Source organism: Nicotiana tabacum, chromosome 8 (genome assembly GCF_000715075.1).
Source record: "Nicotiana tabacum cultivar K326 chromosome 8, ASM71507v2, whole genome shotgun sequence".
NCBI classification, from domain to species: Eukaryota; Viridiplantae; Streptophyta; class Magnoliopsida; order Solanales; family Solanaceae; genus Nicotiana; species Nicotiana tabacum.
The window spans coordinates 148539553-148549300 of NC_134087.1; positions in this window are offsets into that span (position 1 = coordinate 148539553).

Genomic DNA, 9748 nt, shown 5'->3' on the forward strand with positions numbered 1-9748 from the left:
CTGCCTTCCAATTTGTATAAGGCTACCTTTCTACCTTACGAGGTTAAGCTCTTCCTCCATCTGCATTTGCATTGCATAAGGCTGCCATTCTACCTTCCACTTTGCATAAGGCTACCATTCTTCCTTCCAATTTGCATTAGGTTACTATTCTGCCTTCTGAGACTAAACGTTGTCTCCATCTGCATTCTTGCATAAGGATACCATTCTGCTTTCCAATTTGCATAAGGCAAGGCTACCATTCTTCCTTCCGAGACTAAACGCTATTGTGTGCGGTGAAATCTGGGGGACCGATTTCCCCTTGACATAATGCTTCGAAGAGTGACCCCGGAAACATGGGATTCGGGTTTTTTGCTTCTCACGAAACCTGTCGATGCCCTGCCAAGAATAACATCGGTTAAAGCCCCGACAAACGCAAAAATCCCCCCCCCGAGGAATGCACCCGAGGTCGATCAAACTACTCAAGTGGCTCGACGTCAGCCCACATGCGACGTAAGGCTAACAAGCTATCACATCTCATTCTCTTTTGTCATACTACACATCTTATACTTAGTTTGGGCGTCCCCTTTCTATAAAAGGGGGGTCACCAACATCTTGTAGAGCAGCTCTAATCATCCTACTCAAGGGCAACAATATCTTTTCTCTTCCTCTCTTCTCTTATTTGCTTATTCCCCTTGGCTCAAAGACATTTATCTTCGGTCATTCTTCTTGTTTATCACTTGGTATTGGCTCGAGGCTGTCTCCGTATTCATCGCCTCTTAGCTTATTCTTCATTATATAACTTAATATCGGTCGAAAGAGCGTTGTCTAATTATATCTTTAACTATTATCCCATCCCCAGCTATCCTAGATAGTTCGAGATCGATACTAATGCTGACCTCGAGGTCCCATCGACCATCTCTGCATCCGGGCAACAGCCCCCACCTTTGGTTTGATTATTGTCTTGTTTTAGCTCGCATTTCATCGTTAAGCTTCACGTTCTTAGCATCAACTACTCTAACAACTATCTCGGGAATAGATCACGTATTTTTAGAATCCCATTTACAAATTTAATTATTGTTACCATTTTTACGGTAAATAGTTTGGCACCCACTGTGGGGCTACAAATTATAATGATTATTTTCTTGCTGGTTTCCATTACACAAATACACATCAGCTTTCACACTATTTCTTGTCCAAGATCCTTTGACTTTAGGCCAAAGTGTTCGGCTCGGTAAACGGAGTTGAGAACGACAACCTCGAAAATCATGGGGAAAATGGTGTGGCTGTCCCGGCCGCTGGAGCACCTTCGCGGAATCCTAATATCGCTCCCAGACCGATCCTAGCGGACACAGATTCACATGACACATAACAAGTCAATGAAACTTCTCACACCGACAGGAGCGTATGGCATGGCAACAACTAGGAAGCTTAAAAACCCCGACCCGGGAAGAACAAGAAGTTAGTCTTCATGTTATTTTTGAAATGTTACAGGCACAACAACTGGCCATTGCTCAGCTGCAAAGCCATCTGAGAACCCCCAGAACAACAGCACCAGAGACGGCTCCCCCCGCCAAGCGAGCACTCGAAAGGTCAAGCGACAACAGGTTAGTGACTGACCCCACCATCGTAAAAATGCTCGAGGATCTCACCAAAAGTATCGAATCAGGTGAGAGAATGATTGCAGCCAACGACGAAAAAGTCGTGACCTACAACTCCAAGGTCGATCAGATCCCAAGTGCGCCCCCCGTCCTCAAAGGTTTAGATTAAAAGAAGTTCATTCAGAGGTCGTTCCCCGAGGAAGTAGCCCCAAAGCCTATCCCAAAAAAATTCAGAATGCCGGAACTCCCCAAGTACAATGGCACCTCCGACCCTAACGAACACATCACTGTTTACACCTGCACAGTAAAAGGCAACGACATAAAAAATGACAAGATTGAGTCTGTGTTGCTGGAAAAATTTGGAGAAACGCTTTCAAAGGTGGCCATGATGTGGTACCATAACTTGGCTCCCAACTCCATAGATTCGTTCGCCATGCTAGCAGACTCCTTCGTAAAAGCATATGCTGGAGACATCAAGGTAGCAACGAGGAAATCCGACGTTTTCAAAATCAAGCAGAGAGAGAACGAGATGTTGTGAGAATTCGTATCCTGCTTCCAAATGGAACGGATGGAGCTGCCCCCAGTCTTCAACGATTAAGCGGTGCAGGCATTCACCCAAGGCCTGAACGAACGAAACTCGATGTCTTCAAAACAGTTAAAGCAGAATCTAATCAAATATCCAGATGTGACCTGGTCAGACGTTCACAACCAATACCAGTAAAAGATCAGGGCCGGGGATGACCATCTAGGAGCCCCTTTGGGCTCAGTATACCCAAACAGACTCCTGGCAAAAGATTCGAAACCAAGCAAAGAAAGGTACCAACCGTACCTTGAAGACAGAAGGAACGCACCAAGGCACAACCTACCCCGCAACGATTGGAGGATAGATCGAAGAAAGGATCCTCGGGGGCTTGTCAATAGAACTAGGTTCGAAAAGAACATGGTGCCGACAAATGCGCCCCACTTATCGGAGTACAACTTCAGCGTCGACATATTAGACATCGTGTTCGCTATTGGCAAAATCAGGGACACCAAGTGGCCCAAACCAATACAGTCGGACCCTTCACAGAGAAATTACAACTTAGTGTGTGAGGTCCACAACACATACGGTCACAGAACCGAGGATTTCCATCATTTATGAGAAGAAGTGGCCCGGCTACTCAACAAAGGGCACCTTTGGGAATTCCTTAGCGATCGGGCCAAAAATAAGTTTCAAGACAAGGAGGCAACCAAGAAGAACGAGTAAACGAACCGCAACACGTCATCCACATGATCATGGGGGGCACCGATGCCCCATAGGAACCCATGATGAGGAGAATAAAAATATCCATCACCAGGGAAAAAAGGACTCGGGGATATATCCCCGAAGACGCCCTCACATTTAGTGAAAAAGATATCGAGGCCCTGTCTCAACCCCATAATGATGCCCTGGTAATCTCCTTGCTTGTAAATTCTTTTCATATAAAACGTGTACTCTTAGATCCAAGTAGTTCGGCCAATATTATCAGGTCGAGGGTGATAGAACAGCTCGGCCTACTCGAACAGATCATGCCCGCCACTCGGGTCCTCAATGGGTTCAACATGGTGAGTAAAACAACGAAAGGAGAAATCGTCCTTCCGATTACTGTGGCCGGCACAACCCAAGGCACCAAATTCCATGTCATCGAGGGAGATATGAGGTATAACGCCTTGTTTGGGCGACCGTGGATACACTGCATGAGAGCAGTACCATCCACCCTCCACCAGATGATAAAAATCCCGGCGAAGGACGGGGTCAAAACCATCTATGGGGAACAACACACGACAAGGGAAATGTTTGCAATACACGACGTGTTATCAACACCCATACCCCCGCTCCCGAAAAAGCCAGCGGGCAAATCAGGTCTCAACCCCGGTCGGGTTTGACAGCACAATGTAGAAATCTGCTTCGCATGTCCGCCCTCGGGCGGCCATAATAAGACTATCTCAAGGCACCACCAACATATCCCGTTTCAAGGTACAACCATCCCTTTTGTTTCATTTCAGAATAAGAGCTAACCCTCGTGCTGGCACTCGACCGAAGATACCAGAACGCTAACACTATCAGGAGGCCTCGTGACCCCCAAAAGCACGCCCGTTGTACTCTTTTCCTTCGACCGAGTTTTTATCCCAAAAAAGAAGGGTTTTTACCGGCAAGATTTTTAATAAGGCAACGTCTACGAAGCTGCCTAAAGGAGAAACTCCATGAATTGCTCGAAGCCACCCTTAAGGCCAAATTTCAAGTGGCGAGGGGCATTCCCCCTGGAAGTCACCCGATTCGAAGGAGGTGGGGAAACGCCAAGCAAAGGTTCCTACAGGGAGACGATGTATCGGGCCAAACGGTCGATGTAATCAGACCCCGCCAAAGCGGGAGCATGTACTATTATATCAGGTAATCAAAAAATACCCTTTTTCCATAAAAAAGAGAAAGGCTCCTTCTCAGACTACGACAATGTGAAAATCATCGGAGCAACCAAACTTGACCTAAAATAAATCGACTCGACACAACAACACGTGTATTGCGCCAATGGATCAGAGAATATCTTCCAAACATCTCATTCTCCAAAAGGGAATATCACAGTATACCTCAATAGAAGCCTCTCCGCCAAATACGTCCCAAGATACTCGGAGACTTAAATGATTCAACACCCACACGACCCCAGGGTCGGAACCCCGGGATCACAAAGCCCTCATAATGCAACTTCGAGTTCGCGAGAAGAGGTCTTCAAGCTTAAACAAACTCGATGACTCGGAAACTATTGCCAATCGCCGTATACTGGAAAATCCAAAACTGTAAGACCCTAGCAGGCAGACTCGACATAACCAGATCTATTCTACACAAACTGTAAGACCTCAATGGGCATGATAAATTGTAAGACCTCAATAGGCATGGCAAACTGTATGACCTCAACATGCATGAAAATCCCAAAGTTTAGGCTATACACCACATTTGTAAGAATCACTAAAGGGCATACCCTCGGTGTAGATGCCTAAATTATCATTTGGGATAAAAAATGGCTACAGCCAAACGCATATGACTACAGTCAAAACAGCTGATACAACAAAAATAACGCGACTCGGGGACGCCCGATTGTCGCTAAAAATTGCAGGCCACTGCTTCGAATATACTTCGGAAAGAACCGGTTAAAATAGGTTCCCTCAACAAGCAAAAACGAGCTCCGACCATGTCAGCTCCAAATCGCAAGAGCGTCGATCTACTCGACCTATGAGATATGAACCTTACGAGGTGCTTAAAACATCGCCAACAATGACTTGAAATCGAGGTTCCTCTGGAACCGACGACGGGTCAAGCAACAAAACTCTAAAAGGCCTTAACGAGCGTAAACAAAGCCTACAAAAAAGCAAACGGGAAAAAATAGTGTAAGAGCCATTGTCACAAGCTAAGCAAGCCTATGGGCCTCATATTGAAAGATCTCTATGACCAAACAACATAAGAGCCATTGTCGCCAGCTAAAAAATGTTTTCACAACTTGAGGATTAAAATGAGCTCGAATCGTAACCCGATTCGGAGACCGGATCCAAAATAGTTAACTATGCAAGCTTCCAGGCCACATACTGAAAGGTCTCAACGACCAAGAGGCATAAGTGCCACCGTCGCCGGCCAAAAACTCAAAAAAATTTAAGGGTCGATTATAGCTCGAATCGCAACTCGACTCGAATACTGGACCCAAAAACTGTAATATGCCTTAGGGCAAGGCATAAGTGCCACTGTCGTCGGCGGAGTAAACCTTCGGGCCGCACGCCCGTAAGGTCACTTCAACCCAAAACACAAAGGGCCATCATCATCCGCCCATGCAGGTAGGAGAGAGCTTAAGGGTCAATTGAAGCTCGAGTCACAATGCGACTTGGAGACTAGACCAAAAATGATTGGAACGACAAATATCCAGGGGTGGGAGATAAAAGCAAATACTACCTACCTGCACAGGCACAAAATATGCAAGGGTAAGGAGGCTCGAGCCGAAGCCCGACTCAGAGACTAAGCCTAAATAGCCAGGCCAAGTTCGGAGGCCCCGTCACCTGCTTACGTCAAGAATCATGCATAAGAGCCCCCAGACCTGTCCGATCAGTCCCGGACCTATGAGGATCCCACTGAACATCAAAACCAGTCTGCCCGGTCGAAAGCAATAACAAAGAAAAAGGTAAAAAAGAGATAAAACTTCAAATTCCTTCTTATATATTACATGCGCAAAAAAGGCTTCATTCTCTATCTACAGGCATATTCTGCATATATCAGAAACAAAGCGACAAAGCGGAAAAATCTACCCTCCACACTAAAAGGGCTACAGCTTGTCAAAATTCGCCCTTCCCACCTTCATCAAGAAGTGACCAAGCGCCATGATTACTCCCCCTTATCGAGCCAATTCCTCCGGGAAAACAGAGCCCCTTGCACCGACCTCCTCGAGTGCTTCTCTTCGGGATCTGCAATGAACATATTCCTTGATCCCCTTCTCTCGGTCGAGGGTTCGCTTCAGCTCAACTTGGGCATCAGTAGCACCCTTCATATGAATCGCCATCTCCTGATCAGCCTTGGTTCGGCTTAGTGCCACTTCGGCCCAAACATCAATTATCTCAGCTCTAAAACTTCGAAAGATCAGATTCGAAGTTTCCCAATCATACCAGGACCAACTTTGGCACTGCCACAAGGAATTGGACCTGAAAGGCATAGACCTTGGCCAAGGCATTCGTCCCCTCCAAAGCTTGAGCCTGCACTTGAGCCCTTGGCTCTCCATAAACAACTCTGATGCAGTTGACGTTGCCCTTAAGCCTTAAAGGTAGAAAGGGGCAAAGTGCGTACTACAAGAAGTCACCTGCTCCATCAAATAGCCCTCGTAGTTTGGGCTCCGATACGCCTCATATCGCCAATACTGCAGCTCATCTTCCTTCTCTTTGCTAAGGAGCCTAAGAGACTCGCCCTTATATAGAATTATTTGAGGCTTGGCCCCTTGACAATGCAGCTCGGACCTAGGCCCGTCACAGGCCCACATGCGGAAGGTCCAGTAGAGGAAGGAAGGCACGACTGCTAAATTCGCCATCGTCGTAGGTAGAGCCGATAAAGCGCGAGGCACATCGCCTGAAGTGCATTTTTTCATCTCTTCAAACAAATAACAATGGTTTTGAAGGTGTGGTACCAACAGCTAACAACTAGGAAGAACGATTCACCTAAGCCCGGTCTCTGCTTTCCCCAAATAAGCATCCATTAAAGGCAGGTTTTGACGACCCCCGAGGACGCGAAAGCAGCCTCGCATTGCATATAGGAAAGGCGACGACAATTCAAAAACAACCAAGAGCACCAGCCATCAGCACCATATCCGGCGCTGCTGTAATAGTCAACCCCGGAGGCCTCCATCGCGGTAAGACAATGCCCCAGAAGGCCAGCAACTTCGCCAACACAAGATCGACGCACGACCTCAAAGGCCTCCGCCAAAGGAAGCCAGCTAGCAAATGCAGTTGCTTTTAACATACACTCACACGGAACAGGCCCCAGATGCCGATCTGGATGATCCAAATGCAGGCAGATCTCCGCCCAAAGACCGCATTAAAGAAGCCATAGGCATCCCTAAACCTGCCATCCCTCGGGCAAGCCTCCTCTCAAAGGCCTTTACAAAGTCCAAAAACATTACTCATGCCTTCACGGTAAGGATCGGTAGCCCGAGGTTACTGGTCCTATTTAGGGTCAGAACACGAAGGACCCTATGCGAAGCCATTTTTATCAATCAAAGGCTCCAGGAAGGATCGAGGTAGCACCTGAGCATGGCTAACTCCTAAACAGAAGTCAATCGCACATGATCCAAAGGTCTATCTACAATCAGTCCAAAAGGGACCCCTAGGTACCTAAAAATGACCTTCACTAGTGATACCATTCTCAAGACCCAAGACTCCACCAATTATCTCCATGCAATTCGGAGAACCCGACGGACCGAGGCTATCAGATCAACTTAGGCTCGATCTGAAGTATAATAACAGGCTCGGAAAGAAGCCATACCAATCAATAGAAGATCGGGAAAAATCCTAGCATCCGAGCCAAGCATCGGCAGCTAACAACGGAAGAAGACGTCCAAGGGCCTCGAAGGACATGAGAACATACAAAAGCAAGGCAAGAATTGAAAGCAAGAGTCAAAAAAGGTATATTTATATTCACAAAGATCCATAAACAACGGCCCTCGAGGGGTCCTTACATATGGTTATAGAAGCCCGCAATGGGATCATCATGCATAAAAGGAAATCCAAAGATAAGCATACAACAAAAGCCTAAGAGTCTAGCCTACTTTTTATGCGGCATCTCTATTGTCATCCCCTCAGGCATATGACCTCAAAGACAATATCATCTAAGTCCGAGGCCCTCGAGGACCTCATCTTGATCCTTAGAATGGCATCTTCAAAAGGAAGAGAGATGAGGGAAGGAGACGAGAATTGGCTAGGTGAAAAATCTGGCTGTCATGAACCCCGCCAGTATCAATCCCACCAGGCCAATTCTTGAGATGTCGCCTCGGCCCGGGAGGCAACAGCCAGCGGGTACCGCTGCCACACCTCCCAGGAATCCAAAAGGGGTACAACGTGTCGAGCCAGGGGAGGAGGGTGAGCAGCGGTGTATAATTCGAGCCCCCTCTTGAGCAGCAGTGTATAGTCCAAAAATAACCCCAGGGTCGGAAAGAATCGGCCCTTTACCTCATCACCCTGAGCTGACAACAACACCAACAACAGTAATATCACAGCGGCGCAACTCCGTCTAACCGAAAAGAGACCAAGAAAGGACTCAAGACAAATATGGCATAAAATCATGAAGCCTCACGCCATAAACATGACAAGATGGTAGAGATGCAGGACAACAGGAAAGGAAAAAGAGATAGGAATCAAAGGGAGTGAATAAAAAAGCCAGCCGCAAGAAGCCCCATTTATAGGGGAGGCAAAGCAACCAATGTCGTCATTACCGCCCTTGGAAAACGTAACAGTAGGCGCAATCAATGCGTTCATAGAAGTTGAACCTATAGCAACGGTACGATTCCAAAGAGCGAAGGGTCGTAACTTTTCGGGTGATCCTGAAGAAGCGAAAAGGCGAAGCACCTCGATACCTATCAAAGGAAAGCAGCATCATCGGCACAACACCGCTACGAGAGATCGGTAAATAATATGCCGATACCGTTTCTTATCACTTCTCTCTAAGAAACGCGGAGATAATCTGTGTGGGTGAAATCCAGTGGACCGATTTCCCCTTGACATAATGCTTCGAAGAGTGACCCCGGAAACACGGGGTCTCGGGTCAGTCGCATCCTCCGAAACCTAACGATGCCCTGCCAAGAATAACATCGGCTGAAGCACCGACGAATGCAGGAACCCTCCTGAGGAATCCACCTGGGGTCGATCAAATCTACTCAATAGGCTCGACGTCAGCTCACATGCGACGTAAGGCTAACATGCTGTCACATCTCATTCTCTTTTGTCATACTACACATTTTGTACTTATTTTGGGTATCCCCTTTCTATAAAAGGGGGGTCACCAACATCTTGTAGAGCAGTTCCAATCATCCTACTCAAGGGCAATAATATCTTCTCTCTTCCTCTCTTCTCTAATTTGCTTATTCCCCTTGGCTCAAAGCCATTTATCTTCGGTCATTCTTCTTGTTTATCACATGGTACTGGCTCGAGGCCGTCTCTATATTCATCACCTCTTAGCTTGTTATTCATTATATAACTTAATATCGGCCGAAAGAGCCTTGTCTAATTATATATTTAACGGTTATCCCATCCCCTGCTATCCCCGATAGTTCGAGATTGATACTAACACTTACCCCGAGGTCCTATCGACCATCTCTACATCCGGGCAACATCCCCCACCTTTGGTTTGATTACTGTCTTGTTTTAGCTCGCATTTCATCGTTAAGCTTCACGTTCTTAGCATCAATTGCTCTAACAACTAGCTCGGGAATGAATCACGTATTTTTAGAATACCATTTACAAATTTAATTGTTGTTACCATTTTCACGGTAAACAGCTGTCTCCATCTGCATTCTTGCATAAGACTACCATTCTGCCTTCCGAGATTAAACGCTCTCTCCATTTACATTCTTGCATAAGGCTACCATTCTGCCTTCCGAGGTTAAGCTCTACCACTCTCTGCATTTGCACTTTTTGCA